A 16,837-nucleotide genomic window follows, 5' to 3' on the forward strand; every position below is an offset into this window, starting at 1 on the left:
CCCCCTCCTCCTTCCTCTTTTTCTTTCTTTAATTCCTTCCTTTCTGATTATTATTCAACAAAGTGACTGGATGTGCGGTTTGGCCTCAACCTTCCAGGAAGAGCAGAACCCAGAGGAAAGCATCTGTGGGACACAGGCTGCGCTGTTCCTCACCACGGGTGGCCACCACCATGTGTTACATTGGGGAAAAAGGAGGAGAAGGAGGAGGAGGAGAAGGAGAAGGAGGAGGAGGAGAAAGAGGAGAATGAGAAAGAGGAGGAGAATGAGAAAGAGGAGTAGAAGGAGAAGAAGGAGGAGGAGGAGAAGGTGGAAGAGAAGGAGGAAGAGGAGAAGGAGAAAGAGGAGAAGGAGGTGCAGAAGGAGGAGAAGAAGGAGGAGGAGGGGGAGGAGAAGAAGGAGGAGGAGAAAAAGGAGAAGAAGGAAGAGGAGGAGGAGAAGGAGAAAAAGGAGGAAGAGGAAAAGGAGGAGAAAAAGAAGGTGGAGGGGGAGGAGGAGGAGAAGGAGAAAGAGGAGCAAGAGGAGGAGGAGAAGGAGGAAAAGGAGGAAGAGGAAAAGGAGAGAAAAAGAAGGTGGAGGGGGAGGAGGAGGAGAAGGTGGAGGAGGAGAAGAGAAGGAAGAGAAGGAGGAGGAAGAGGAGGAGGGAGGAGGAGGAGAAGGAAGAGAAGAAGAGGAAGAAAAGGAGAAGGAGAAGGTGGAGGAGAAGGAGAAAGAGGAGAAAGAGGAGGAAAAGGAGGAGGCAGAGAAGGAGGAGGAGAAAGGAGAAGGAAGTGGAGGGTAAGGAGAAGGAGGAGGAGGAGGAGGGAGGAGGAGGGAGGCGGAGGAGAAGGAAGAAGCGGAGGAAAAGGAGTAGGAGAAGGAGAAGGAGGAGAAGAAGAAAGAGGAGAAGGAGGAGGAGGGTAAGAAGGAGAAGGAGGATGAGGAGGGAGGAGGAGGAGGTGGAGGAGAAGGAAGAGAAGAAGAGAAGGAGGAGAAGAAAGAGGAGAAGGAGGTGGAGGAGGAGGAGAAGGTGGAGGAGAAGGAGAAAAAGGAGGAGAAGGAGGAGGAAAAGGTGGAGGAGGAGAAGGAGAAAAAGAAGAAAGAGGAGGAGAAGAAGGTGGAGGAGGAGGAGAAAGAGAAGGTGGAGGAGGAGGAGAAGGTGGAGGAGGAGGAGAAGGAGAAGGTGGAGGAGGAGAAGGAGGAGGAGGGGGAGGAGGAGAAGAAAGAGGAGGAGGAGGAGGAGGAGAAGGAGAAAGAGGAGGAGAAGGAGGTGTAGAAGGAGAAAGAGGAAGAGAAGGAGGTGGAGAAGGAGGAGGAAAAGGAGGAGGAGAAGGAAGAGGCAGAGAAGGAGAAGGAGGAGGAGGAAGAGAAAGAGAAGGAGGTGGAGGAGGAGGAGGAGAAAGAGGAGGAAGAGAAAAAGGAGGTGGAGGAGGAGGAGAAAGAGGAGGAGGAGGCGAAGGAGAATGAAGAGGAGAAAGAGGAGGAGAAGGAGAAGGAGGAGGAGGAGGAGGAGGCGAAGGAGAAGGAGGAGGAGGAGAAGGAGGAGGAGGAGAAGGAGGAGGAAGAGAAAAAGGAGGTGGAGGAGGAGGAGAAAGAGGAGGAGGAGGCGAAGGAGAACAAAGAGGAGTAGGAGGAGAAGAAGGAGGAGGAGAAGGAGGAGGAAGAGGAGAAGGAGGTAGAGAAGTAGGAGAAGGAGGAGGAGGAAGGAGGAGGGAGGAGGAGAAGGAGGGGGAAGAGAAGGAGAAGGAGGAGAAGGTTAAGGAGAAGGAGGAGAAGGAGAAAGCGGGGAAAGAGAGGGAGGAGGAGGGAGAGGAGGAAAAGAAGGAGGAGGCGGAGAAGGAGGAGGAGAAAGAGGAGAAGGAGGAGGAGGAGGAGGAGAACAAGGAGGAGGAGGAGAACGAGGAGGAAGAGAAGGAGAAGGGGAGAAGGAAGAGGTGGAGGAAAAGGAGAAGGAGGAGAAGAAGAAAGAGGAGGAGGAGGGTAAGGACGAGAAGGAGGAGGAGGAGGAGGAGGGAGGCGGAGGAGGAGAAGAAAGAGGAGAAGGAGGTGGAGGAGGAGGGGGAGGAGAAGGAGGAAAAGGAGGAGGAGGGGGAGGAGAAGGAGGAAAAGGAGGAAGAGGGAGGAGGAGAAGGAGAAAGAGGAGAAGGAGAAGAAAGTGGAGGAGAAGGAGGAGGCAGAGAAGGAAAAGGAGGAGGAGAAGGAGGAGGAGGAGAAAGGAGGAGGAGGAGGAGGAGGAGGCGAAGGAGAATGAAGAGAAGGAGGAGGAGGAGAAGGAGGAGGAAGAGGAGAAGGAGGTGGAGGAGGAGGAGAAGGAGAAAGAGGAAGAGGTGGAGAAGGAGGAAAAGGAGGAGGAGATGGTGACAAGGAGGAGGAGGAGGAAGGAGGTGGGAGGAGGAGGAGAAGGAAGAGAAGAAAAAAGAGGAAGAGAGGAGGAGGAGAAGGAGGAGGAGGAGAAGGAGATGGAGGAGGAGGAGAAGGAGGAAAAGGAGAAGGAGAAAGAAAAGGAGGAGGAGGAGAAGGAAGAGGAGGAGAAGGTGGAGGAGAAGGAGGAAAAGGAGGAGGAGAAGAAAGAGAAGAAGGAAGAGGAGGAGAAGGAGGAAAATGTGGAGGAGAAGGAGGAGGAAAAGGAGAAAGAGGAAAAGGAGAGGAAGGTGGAGAAGGAGGAGGAGGAGGAGGTAGAGGACAAGAAGGAGGAGGAGGCAGAGAAGGAGGAGAGAAGAATGAGGAGAAGGAGGAGGAGAAGGAGGAGGAGGAGGAGAAGAAAGGAAAAGGAGGAGAAGGAGGAGGAGAAGGAGATGGAGGAGGAGGAGGAGAAGGAGGAAAAGGAGGAAGAGGAGGAGAAGGAGGAAGAGGAGGGAGGAGAAGGAGGAGGAGAAGGAGGAGGAGAAGAAAGAGAAGAAGGAAGAGGAGGAGGAGGAGAATGTGGAGGAGAAGGAGGAGGAGAAGGAGAGGAAGGTGGAGAAGGAGGAGGAGGTAGAGGATGAGAAGGAGGAGGAGGAGAAGAAGAAAGGAAAAGGAGGAGAAGGAGGAGGAGAAGGAGGAGGAGAAGAAGAAAGGAAAAGGAGGAGAAGGAGGAGGAGGAGAAGGAGGAGGAGGAGAAGAAGAAAGGAAAAGGAGGAGAAGGAGGAGGAGGAGGAGAAGGAAGAGAAGAAGGAAGAGGCAGAGAAGGAGGGGCGAAAGAGAACGAAGAGAAGGTGAATGAGGAGAAGAAAGAGGAGGAGGAGGAGGAGGAGAAGGAGGAGGAGGAGAAGGAGGAGGAGGAGGAGGAGAAGGAGGAGGAGGAGAGGGAGGAGAATACAGCACCCAAACACCCGTGTCCTGACTCTGTCCTCCGTTTCTCGTTTGTTTCTTCCCTTTGTTCTTCATTTTTTACGTTAGTTTATCCCCCCTCGTAGCCCCGCCCTCGGCCCCGCCCCGTCACCGCCCACCCCCACCCTCCCTTCCCTCCCTCCTCCTGGGCCCCTGGTCCCTCTGCTTCTCCACTTGTACTGGGAAAGTCCATCGGGCACATCATGGGGCGCAGAAGAGCGGACACACAGGCTGGGTGAACGAATGATGTGTGAATGAATGCATGGGTGGATGATGGGTGATGATGATGATGATGATGATGATGGATGATGATGATGGATGATGATGATGGATGATGATGATGATGGATGATGATGATGATGATGATGAGGATGATGGATGATGATGATGATGATGATGGTGATGATGATGGATGGATGATGATGATGGATGATGATGATGATGGATGATGATGGTGATGATGATGGATGATGATGATGATGATGGATGATGATGATGGATGATGATGATGATGGATGATGATGATGATGATGATGATGATGATGGATGATGATGATGGTGATGGATGATGATGATGATGGAGGATGATGGATGATGATGGATGATGATGATGGATGATGGATGATGATGATGGATGATGATGATGATGATGGATGATGAGGATGATGGATGATGATGGTGGATTATGGGATGATGATGATGGTGATGATGGATGATGGTGGATGGATGATGATGATGATGGATGATGATGATGGATGATGGATGATGATGGATGATGATGATGGATGATGGTTGGTGGATGATGATGATGATGATGGATGATGATGATGATGATGATGATGATGATGAATGATGATGATGGATGATGATGATGGATGATGATGGATGATGATGAATGATGATGATGGATGATGATGATGGATGATGATGATGGATGATGGATGATGATGGATGATGATGGATGATGAGGATGATGATGATGAGGATGATGGATGATGATGATGATGACGATGATGAATGATGATGATGATGGATGATGATGGATGATGATGATGGATGATGGTTGGTGGATGATGATGATGATGGATGATGAGGATGATGGATGATGATGGTGGATTTTGGGATGATGATGATGATGATGATGATGATGATGATGGATGATGATGATGGATGATGATGGATGATGATGATGGATGATGGTTGGTGGATGATGATGATGATGGATGATGGATGATGATGGTGGATTATGGGATGATGATGATGGTGATGATGGATGATGGTGGATGGATGATGATGATGAATGATGATGGATGATGATGATGGTGGTGGATGATGATGATGATGGATGATGATGGATGATGATGATGATGGATGGTGATTGATAATAGATGATGGATGATGATGGTGATGATGATGATGATGATGATGATGATGATGGATGATGATGACGATGATGGATGATGATGGTGGATGAGGATGGATGATGATGATGGATGATGATGGATGATGATGATGATGATGATGATGATGGATGGATGATGATGATGGATGATGATGGATGATGATGATGATGATGGATGATGATGATGATGGATGATGATGATGGATGATGGATGATGATGGATGATGATGATGGATGATGGATGATGAGGATGATGGATGATGATGATGAATGATGATGATGGATGATGAGGATGATGGATGATGATGATGATGGTGATGATGAGGATGATGGATGATGATGATGATGATGATGGATGATGATGATGATGGATGATGATGGATGATGATGGATGATGGGTGGATAATAGATGATGATAGATGGATGATGATGATGATGGATGATGGTTGGTGGATGATGATGATCCCCTCCCCTCTCTCCCTTCTCTCTCCCCTTCCCTCTGTCCCCTCCCCTTCTCCCCTCCCCTCTCCTGCCCTCCCTTGTCCTCCCCTCCCCTCCCTCCCCTCGTCCAGCCTGAGGCGCTTGGTCGGGCGGCAGCTGCTGAGGCCGGGGACTGGCTCTCTGCGCTCTGTGGCGCCCGGACCCCCGGGCGGTTCTCAGCCTGTGGGTCGCGACCCCTCGGGGGCAGCCCCGACCCCGCTCCTGGGTATTTCCGGTGCGTGACGGATCACGCACGTGTGCCCGCGCGCGCGCACACACACAAGACGCACACACAAGAGATGCTGCTGTGCGCGCCCAGACTGGTCTGGGAGGCCAAGGAGAAGAGCAACCTGCACGCTGCAGCTTGATGCATGCAGCAGCCTGAGTTTGCACGCTGCAGCCTGGTCTTGCACGCTGCAGCCTGGTCTTGAATGCAGCAGCCTGAGTGTGCACGCTGCAGAATGACCTCGCATGCAGCAGCCTGAGTTTGCAGGCTGCAGCCTGAGTTTGCATGCAGCCTGAGTTTGCACGCTGCCGCTTGATGCGTGCGGCAACTTGACCTCGCATGCAGCAGCCTGCGTTTGCACGCTGCAGCCTGAGTTTGCACACTGCAGCCTGATTTTGCATGCAGCCTGAGTTTGCATGCTGCAGAATGACCTTGCATGGAGCAGCCCTAATTTGCACGCTGCAGCCTGACCTCGCATGCAGCATCGAATTTGCACACTGCATCCTGAGTTTGCACGCTGCAGCCTGAGGTTGCACGCTGCAGCCTGAGTTTGCATGCAGCAACTTGACCTCGCATGCAGCAGCCTGAGTTTGCACGCTGCAGCCTGAGTTTGCACGCTGCAGCCTGAGTTTGCACGCTTCAGCCTGATTTTGCATGCAGCCTGAGTTTGCACGCTGCAGCCTGAGTTTGCATGCTGCAGCCTGAGTTTGCATGCAGCCTGGTTTTGCATGCTGCAGCTTGATGCATGCAGCAGCTTGACCTCGCATGCTGCAGCCTGAGTTTGCACGCTTCAGCCTGATTTTGCATGCAGCCTGAGTTTGCACGCTGCAGAATGACCTTGCATGGAGCAGCCCTAATTTGCACGCTGCAGCCTGACCTCGCATGCAGCATCAAATTTGCACACTGCATCCTGAGTTTGCACGCTGCAGCCTGAGTTTGCATGCTGCAGCCTGAGTTTGCATGCAGCCTGGTTTTGCATGCTGCAGCTTGATGCATGCAGCAGCTTGACCTCGCATGCTGCTGCCTGAGTTTGCACGCTGCAGCCTGAGTTTGCATGCAGCCTGAGTTTGCACGCTGCAGAATGACCTTGCATGGAGCAGCCCTAATTTGCACGCTGCAGCCTGACCTCGCATGCAGCCTCCTGAGTTTGCACACTGCATCCTGAGTTTGCATGCTGCTGCCTGAGTTTGCACGCTGCAGGCTGAGTTTGCACGCTGCAGCTGGATGCATGCAGCAGCTTGAGTTTGCACGCTGCAGCTTGATGTGTGCAGCAGCTTGTGTTTGCACGCTGCAGCCTGGCCTTGCACACAGCAGACAAGGTCCCCGCTGCTCCCCAGAGCCGGGAACCACCAGGCTAATCGCGCCGGGACCCGGGACGACCAGGCTCCGGGATGTTTCCACCCCGCAGGCGCCGGATCCCATCACACAGGCGGCCGCGGGATTCGAACTCGGGGCCTCCGGAAGGGCAGCCGGCGCTCTGAGCCGGAAGGCCCACACGAGGGCTATCCTGTCCCTCCCTGTCCCTCTCCTGCCCCTCTCCTTTCCTTTCTGTCCCTCTCCTGTCCATCCTGTCCCTCTCCTGTCCTATGTCCACCCTGTCCCTCTCCTGTCCTCCCTGTCCCTCTTCTGTCCATCCTGTCCTTCTCCTGTCCACCCTGTCCCTCTCCTGTCCCTCTCCTGTCCAACCTGTCCCTCTCCTGTCCCTCTCCTGTCCACCCTGTCCTCCCTGTCCCTCTCCTGTCTACCCTGTCCACCCTGTCCCTCTCCTGTCCACCCTGTCCCTCTCCTGTCCACGTTGTCCTCCTGTCCCTCACTTGTCCACCCTGTCCCTCTCCTGTCCTCCCTCCTGTCCTCCTATGTCCACCCTGTCCCTCTCCTGTCCACCTTGTCCCTCTCCATTCCTCCCTGTTCCTCTCCTGTCCTCCCTGTCCCTCTCCTGTCCTCCCTGTCCCTCTCCTGTCCTCCCTGTCCCTCTCCTGTCCTCCCTGTCCCTCTCCTGTCCTCTCTGTCCCTCTCCTGTCCATCCTGTCCCTCTCCTGTCCATCCTGTCCCTCTCCTGTCCATCCTGTCCCTCTCCTGTCCTCCCTGTCCCTCTCCTGTCCTCCCTGTCCCTCTCCTGTCCACCCTGTCCCTCTCCTGTCCTCCCTGTCCCTCTCCTGTCCTCCCTGTCCCTCTCCTGTCCTCCCTGTCCCTCTCCTGTCCTCCCTGTCCCTCTCCTGTCCCTCTCCTGTCCACCCTGTCCCTCTCCTGTCCTCCCTGTCCCTCTCCTGTCCTCCCTGTCCCTCTCCTGTCCTCCCTGTCCCTCTCCTGTCCTCCCTGTCCCTTTCCTGTCCTCCCTGTCCCTCTCCTGTCCCTCTCCTGTCCTCCCTGTTTCTCTCCTGTCCTCCCTGTCCCTCTCCTGTCCTCCCTGTCCCTCTCCTGTCCCTCTCCTGTCCTCCCTGTTTCTCTCCTGTCCTCCCTGTCCCTCTCCTGTCTACCCTGTCCTCCCTGTCCTTCTCCTGTCCTCCCTGTCCCTCTCCTGTCCTCCCTGTACCTCTCCTGTCCATCCTGTCCCTCTCCTGTCCATCCTGTCCCTCTCCTGTCCTCCCTGTCCCTCTCCTGTCCTCCCTGTCCCTCTCCTGTCCACCCTGTCCACCCTGTCCCTCTCTTGTCATCCCTGTCCATCCTGTCCCTCTCCTGTCCTCCCTGTCCCTCTCCTGTCCTCCCTGTCCCTCTCTTGTCATCCCTGTCCATCCTGTCCCTCTCCTGTCCTCCCTGTCCATCCTGTCCCTCTCCTGTCCTCCCTGTCCCTCTCCTGTCCTCCCTGTCCTCCTATGTCCTCCCTGTCCCTCTCCTGTCTACCCTGTCCATCCTGTCCCTCTCCTGTCCTCCCTGTCCCGCTCCTGTCCACCCTGTCCCTCTCCTGTCCTCCCTGTCCCTCTCCTGTCCTCCCTCCTGTCCTCCTATGTCTACCCTGTCCCTCTCCTGTCCACCCTGTCCCTCTCCTGTCCTCCCTGCTGTCCTCCCATGTCCCCCGTCCCTCTCCCGGGTGACAGTGATGGAGGTGATGGGTGGGGACCTCAGGAGGGGCGGCGCTGGGGTGGCCTCCTCCAGCGGGGGGGGCCTGGGCGGTGTCCCCTGAGGCTGCCCTTCTCCCTCCTCCCTCCGCTGGGGATGACCCCTCCCGCTCCTCCCTCTCCCCCTCCCCCTCCCCCTCAGGCTCCCCTCCCATCCCCCGCCCCCTGCCCCCTCCTCCCCTCCCCTCCTCCCCCTCCCCCTCCTCCCCATTCCCATCAGAATGATAGAGTGGGGGAGGGGGAGCAGGAGGGGGAGGGGGAGGAGGAAGGGGAGGAGGAGGGTGATGAAGAGGGGGAGGGTGATGGGGGGAGGGAATGAAGAGGGTGATGGGGTGATGAGGGGGAGGGTGAGAATGGTGGGGAGGATGAGGAGGGGGAGGGGGAGAATGGTGGGGAGGATGAGGGGGAGGGGGGTGGGGGAGGGGGAGGAGAAGGGGGAGGGGAGGATGAGGGAGAGGGTGATGAGGAGAGAAGAATGATGAGGAGGGGGATGAGGAGGGGGATGGGGAGGGGAGGGGGATGAGAGGGAGAGGGATGGGGAGGGGGATGAGGAGGGGGATGAGGAGGGGGATGAGGAGCGGGAGGGGGATGAGAGGGAAGGGGGTGGGGAGGGGGATGGGGAGGGGGATGAGGAGGGGGAGGGTGATGGGGAGAGGGAGAGTGATGGGGAGGGTGATGAGGGGGAGGCAGATGGGGAGGGTGATGAGGAGGAGGAGGGTGATGGGGTGATGAGGAGGGGGAGGGGGAGGAGGGAGAGGGTGATGAGGAGGGTGATGAGGAGGGGGAGGGTGATGAGGGTGATGAGGAGGGGGAGGGTGATGAGGAGGGGGAGGGTGATGAGGAGGGGGAGGGTGATGAGGAGGGGGAGGGTGATGAGGAAGGGGAGGGTGATGAGGAGGGGGAGGGTGATGAGGAAGGGGAGGGTGATGGGGAGGAGGAGGGGGAGGGTGATGAGGGGGAGGGTGATGAGGGTGATGAGGAGGGGAGGGTGATGGGGAGGGTGATGAGGAGGGGGAGGGGGAGGATGATGGGGAGGGGAAAAGGGGGGAGGGGATGTGAGAGGGGAGCATAATGGGGATGGGGGAGGAGGATGGAAGAGGAGGAGGAGGGGTGGGGACTGGAGAGGGACAGGGAGGACAGGAGAGGGACAGGGAGGACAGGAGAGGGACAGGGAGGACAGGAGGGGGACAGGGAGGACAGGAGGGGGACAGGGTGGATAGGAGGGGGACAAGGAGGACAGGAGAGGACAGGGAGGACAGGAGAGGACAGGGAGGACAGGAGAGGACAGGGAGGACAGGAGAGGGACAGGGGGGACAGGAGAGGACAGGGAGGACAGGAGAGGGACAGGGAGGACAGGAGAGGACAGGGAGGACAGGAGAGGACAGGGAGGACAGGAGAGGACAGGGAGGACAGGAGAGGGACAGGGGGGACAGGAGAGGACAGGGAGGACAGGAGAGGGACAGGGAGGACAGGAGAGGACAGGGAGGACAGGAGAGGACAGGGAGGACAGGAGAGGACAGGGAGGACAGGAGAGGGACAGGGAGGACAGGGAGAGGACAGGGAGGACAGGAGAGGACAGGGAGGACAGGAGAGGGACAGGGAGGACAGGAGAGGACAGGGAGGACAGGGAGGACAGGAGAGGACAGGGAGGACAGGAGAGGACAGGGAGGACAGGAGAGGACAGGGAGGACAGGAGAGGGACAGGGAATGATGGGGAGGGTGACGGGGGAGGGGCCAAGAACAAAGGGGCACAAGGTCGGGGCCCTCAGGTCAGCTGCTGGAACCCTGTACCTGTGCCAGGAGGAAGGCGGGTTCCTGGGTCCGCCCTCCCCCTCCTCCTCTCCCTCCTCCTCCTCCTTCACTCCTCTTCCTCTTCCTCCTCCACCTTCTCCTCCTCCTCCTCCTCCTCCTTCTCCTCCTCCTCCTCCTTCTTCTCCTCCTCCTTCTTCTCCTCCTCCTTCTTCTCCTCCTCCTCCTTCTCCTCCTTCTCCTCCTCCTCCTTCTCCTCCTCCTTCTCCTCCTCCTTCTCCTCCTTCTCCTCCTCCTCCTTCTCCTCCTCCTCCTTCTTCTCCTTCTCCTCCTCCTCCTTCAACTCCTCCTCCTTCTCCTTCTCCTCCTTCTTCTCCTTCTTCTCCTCCTCCTCCTTCTCCTCCTCCTTCTCCTCCTCCTTCTCCTCCTCTTCCTCCTCCTCCTCCTCCTCCTCCTTCTCCTCCTCCTTCTCCTCCTCATTCTCCTCCTCTTCCTCCTCCTCCTCCTCCTCCTTCTCCTTCTCCTCCTCCTCCTCCTCCTTCTCCTCCTCCTCCTCCTCCTTCACCTCCTCCTCCACCTCCTCCTCCTCCTCCCCCTCCTCCTTCTCCTCCTCCTCCTTCTTCTCCTTCTTCTCCTCTTCCTTCTCCTCCTTCTCCTCCTCCTTCTCCTCCTCTTCCTCCTCCTCCTCCACTTCCTCCTCTTTCTCCTCCTCCATTTCCTTCTCCTCTTCCTCCTCCACTTCCTCCTCCTCCTCCACTTCCTTCTCCTCCTCTTTCTCCTCCTCCATTTCCTTCTCCTCTTCCTCCTCCACTTCCTCCTCCTCCTTCTCCTCTTCCTCCTCCACTTCCTCCTCCTCCTTCTCCTCCTCCCCTCCTCCTCCTCCTCCCCCTCCCTCCTCTCCCGGGGACCCTGGCCCCGCCAACTGGGCCAGCTCACAGCTGAGGGTGCCATCCCGGACGCGGGGGCCCGTCACCCCCAGGACACCCCGACGGGGGCCGTCACCCCCCAGGACACCCCGACAGGGGAACGTCACCCCCAGGACACCCCGACGGGGGGACGTCACCCCCCAGGACACCCCGATGGGGGGACGTCACCCCCCAGGACACCCCGACAGGGGAAAGTCACCCCCCAGGACACCCCGGGGGGCCGTCACCCTCCAGGACACCCCGGCGGGGGCCGTCACCCCCCAGGACACCCCAGCACTCCAGGTCTCCATGGAGACCCTTCTCCACAAGGCCCTCCGCGTCCGGAGGAAGGGGAAAAAGCAGCAGGACCCAGAGGGACGGGAGCTGCCAGGACGCCTCCTCCCTCCCTCCCCATCCGGGGTCCCCCCTCCCCGCCCTGCATCCTCCCCTCCCTCCCTCCGCATCCCGGGTCCTCCCTCCCCGCCCTGCGTCCTCCCTCCCTGCCCTGCGTCCTCCCTCCCTCCCTCCCCATCCGGGGTCCCCCCTCCCCGCCCTGCATCCTCCCTCCCTCCCTCCGCATCCCGGGTCCTCCCTCCCCGCCCTGCATCCTCCCTCCCTCCCTCCGCATCCCGGGTCCTCCCTCCCCGCCCTGCGTCCTCCCTCCCCGCCCTGCGTCCTCCCTCCCTGCCCTGCGTCCTCCCTCCCCAGCCTGGGTCCTCCCACCATCCCAGATAGATGATAAATAGATGATAGAGAGATGATAGATAGATGATAGATAGATGATAGATAGATGATAGATAGATGATAGATAGATGATAGATGATAGATAGATGATAGATAGATGATAGATGATAGATGATAGATGATAGATAGATGATAGATAGATGATAGATAGATGATAGATAGATGATAGATAGATGATAGATAGATGATAGATAGATGATAGATGATAGATAGATGATAGATAGATGATAGATAGATGATAGATAGATGATAGATAGATGATAGATAGATGATAGATGATAGATAGATAGGATAGATAGATGATAGATAGATGATAGATGATAGATAGATGATAGATAGATGATAGATAGATGATAGATGATAGATAGATGATAGATAGATGATAGATAGATGATAGATAGATGATAGATAGATGATAGATGATAGATAGATGATAGATGATAGATGATAGATAGATGATAGATAGATGATAGATAGATGATAGATAGATGATAGATAGATAGATAGATGATAGATAGATGATAGATAGATGATAGATAGATGATAGATAGATGATAGATAGATGATAGATAGATGATAGATGATAGATAGATGATAGATAGATGATAGATAGATGATAGATAGATGATAGATAGATGATAGATAGATGATAGATGATAGATGATAGATAGATGATAGATAGATGATAGATAGATGATAGATAGATGATAGATAGATGATAGATGATAGATAGATGATAGATAGATGATAGATAGATGATAGACAGATGATAGATAGATGATAGATGATAGATGATAGATAGATGATAGATAGATGATAGATGATAGATAGATGATAGATAGATGATAGATGATAGATAGATGATAGATGATAGATAGATGATAGATAGATGATAGATAGATGATAGATGATAGATAGATGATAGATAGATGATAGATAGATGATAGATGATAGATAGATGATAGATAGATGATAGATAGATGATAGATGATAGATAGATGATAGATAGATGATAGATGATAGATAGATGATAGATAGATGATAGATGATAGATAGATGATAGATAGATGATAGATAGATGATAGATAGATGATAGATAGATGATAGATAGATAGATGATAGATAGATGATAGATAGATGATAGATAGATGATAGATGATAGATAGATGATAGATAGATGATAGGTGATAGATAGATGATAGATAGATGATAGATAGATGATAGATGATAGATAGATGATAGATAGATGATAGATAGATGATAGATAGATGATAGATAGATGATAGATGATAGATGATAGATAGATGATAGATAGATGATAGATGATAGATAGATGATAGATAGATGATAGATAGATGATAGATGATAGATAGATAGATGATAGATAGATGATAGATAGATGATAGATAGATGATAGATGATAGATAGATGATAGATAGATGATAGATGATAGATAGATGATAGATAGATGATAGATAGATGATAGATAGATGATAGACAGATGATAGATAGATGATAGATGATAGATAGATGATAGATAGATGATAGATAGATGATAGATGATAGATAGATGATAGATAGATGATAGATAGATGATAGATAGATGATAGATAGATGATAGATGATAGATGATAGATAGATGATAGATAGATGATAGATAGATGATAGATGATAGATGATAGATAGATGATAGATAGATGATAGATGATAGATAGATGATAGATAGATGATAGATAGATGATAGATGATAGATAGATAGATGATAGATGATAGATAGATGATAGATAGATGATATATGATAGATGATAGATGATAGATAGATGATAGATAGATGATAGATGATAGATAGATGATAGATAGATGATAGATAGATGATAGATAGATGATAGATAGATGATAGATAGATGATAGATGATAGATAGATGATAGATAGATGATAGATAGATGATACATAGATGATAGATAGATGATAGATGATAGATAGATGATAGATAGATGATACATAGATGATAGATGATAGATAGATGATAGATAGATGATAGATAGATGATAGATGATAGATGATAGATAGATGATAGATAGATGATAGATGATAGATAGATGATAGATAGATGATAGATGATAGATAGATAGATGATAGATGATAGATAGATGATAGATAGATGATATATGATAGATGATAGATGATAGATAGATGATAGATGATAGATAGATGATAGATAGATGATAGATAGATGATAGATAGATGATAGATAGATGATAGATAGATGATAGATGATAGATGATAGATAGATGATAGATAGATGATAGATGATAGATAGATGATAGATAGATGATAGATGATAGATAGATAGATGATAGATGATAGATAGATGATAGATAGATGATATATGATAGATGATAGATGATAGATAGATGATAGATAGATGATAGATGATAGATAGATGATAGATAGATGATAGATAGATGATAGATAGATGATAGATAGATGATAGATGATAGATAGATGATAGATGACAGATAGATGACAGATAGATGATAGATAGATGATAGATGATAGATAGATGATAGATGATAGATAGATGATAGATAGATGATAGATAGATGATACATAGATGATAGATAGATGATAGATGATAGATAGATGATAGATAGATGATAGATAGATGATAGATGATAGATAGATGATAGATAGATGATAGATGATAGATAGATGATAGATAGATGATAGATAGATGATAGATGATAGATAGATGATAGATAGATGATAGATGATAGATAGATGATAGATAGATGATAGATGATAGATGATAGATAGATGATAGATAGATGATAGATAGATGATAGATAGATGATAGATAGATGATAGATAGATGATAGATGATAGATAGATGATAGATAGATAGATAGATGATAGATGATAGATGATAGATAGATGATAGATAGATGATAGATGATAGATAGATGATAGATAGATGATAGATGATAGATGATAGATAGATGATAGATAGATGATAGATAGATGATAGATAGATGATAGATAGATGATAGATAGATGATAGATAGATGATAGATGATAGATAGATGATAGATAGATGATAGATAGATGATAGATAGATGATAGATAGATGATAGATAGATGATAGATGATAGATAGATGATAGATAGATGATAGATGATAGATAGATGATAGATAGATGATAGATAGATGATAGATGATAGATAGATGATAGATAGATGATAGATAGATGATAGACAGATGATAGATAGATGATAGATGATAGATAGATGATAGATAGATGATAGATAGATGATAGATGATAGATAGATGATAGATAGATGATAGATAGATGATAGATAGATGATAGATAGATGATAGATGATAGATGATAGATAGATGATAGATAGATGATAGATAGATGATAGATGATAGATGATAGATAGATGATAGATAGATGATAGATGATAGATAGATGATAGATAGATGATAGATGATAGATAGATAGATGATAGATGATAGATAGATGATAGATAGATGATATATGATAGATGATAGATGATAGATAGATGATAGATAGATGATAGATGATAGATAGATGATAGATAGATGATAGATAGATGATAGATAGATGATAGATAGATGATAGATGATAGATAGATGATAGATAGATGACAGATAGATGACAGATAGATGATAGATAGATGATAGATGATAGATAGATGATAGATGATAGATAGATGATAGATAGATGATAGATAGATGATACATAGATGATAGATAGATGATAGATGATAGATAGATGATAGATAGATGATACATAGATGATAGATGATAGATAGATGATAGATAGATGATAGATAGATGATAGATAGATGATAGATGATAGATGATAGATAGATGATAGATAGATGATAGATGATAGATAGATGATAGATAGATGATAGATGATAGATAGATAGATGATAGATGATAGATGATAGATAGATGATATATGATAGATGATAGATAGATGATAGATAGATGATAGATGATAGATGATAGATAGATGATAGATAGATGATAGATAGATGATAGATAGATGATAGATAGATGATAGATGATAGATGATAGATAGATGATAGATAGATGATAGATGATAGATAGATGATAGATAGATGATAGATGATAGATAGATGATAGATAGATGATAGATGATAGATAGATGATAGATAGATGATAGATAGATGATAGATAGATGATAGATGATAGATGATAGATAGATGATAGATAGATGATATATGATAGATGATAGATGATAGATAGATGATAGATAGATGATAGATGATAGATAGATGATAGATAGATGATAGATAGATGATAGATAGATGATAGATAGATGATAGATGATAGATAGATGATAGATAGATGATAGATGATAGATAGATGATAGATAGATGATAGATGATAGATGATAGATAGATGATAGATAGATGACAGATAGATGATAGATAGATGATAGATGATAGATAGATGATAGATGATAGATAGATGATAGATAGATGATAGATAGATGATACATAGATGATAGATAGATGATAGATGATAGATAGATGATAGATAGATGATAGATAGATGATAGATGATAGATAGATGATAGATAGATGATAGATGATAGATAGATGATAGATAGATGATAGATGATAGATAGATGATAGATAGATGATAGATGATAGATAGATGATAGATAGATGATAGATAGATGATAGATGATAGATAGATGATAGATGATAGATGATAGATAGATGATAGATAGATGATAGATAGATGATAGATAGATGATAGATAGATGATAGATAGATGATAGATAGATGATAGATAGATAGATGATAGATAGATGATAGATAGATGATAGATAGATGATAGATGATAGATAGATGATAGATAGATGATAGATGATAGATGATAGATAGATGATAGATAGATGATAGATAGATGATAGATAGATGATAG

Source organism: Meriones unguiculatus (genome assembly GCF_030254825.1).
Source record: "Meriones unguiculatus strain TT.TT164.6M chromosome 13 unlocalized genomic scaffold, Bangor_MerUng_6.1 Chr13_unordered_Contig_2907, whole genome shotgun sequence".
Taxonomy (NCBI): domain Eukaryota; kingdom Metazoa; phylum Chordata; class Mammalia; order Rodentia; family Muridae; genus Meriones; species Meriones unguiculatus.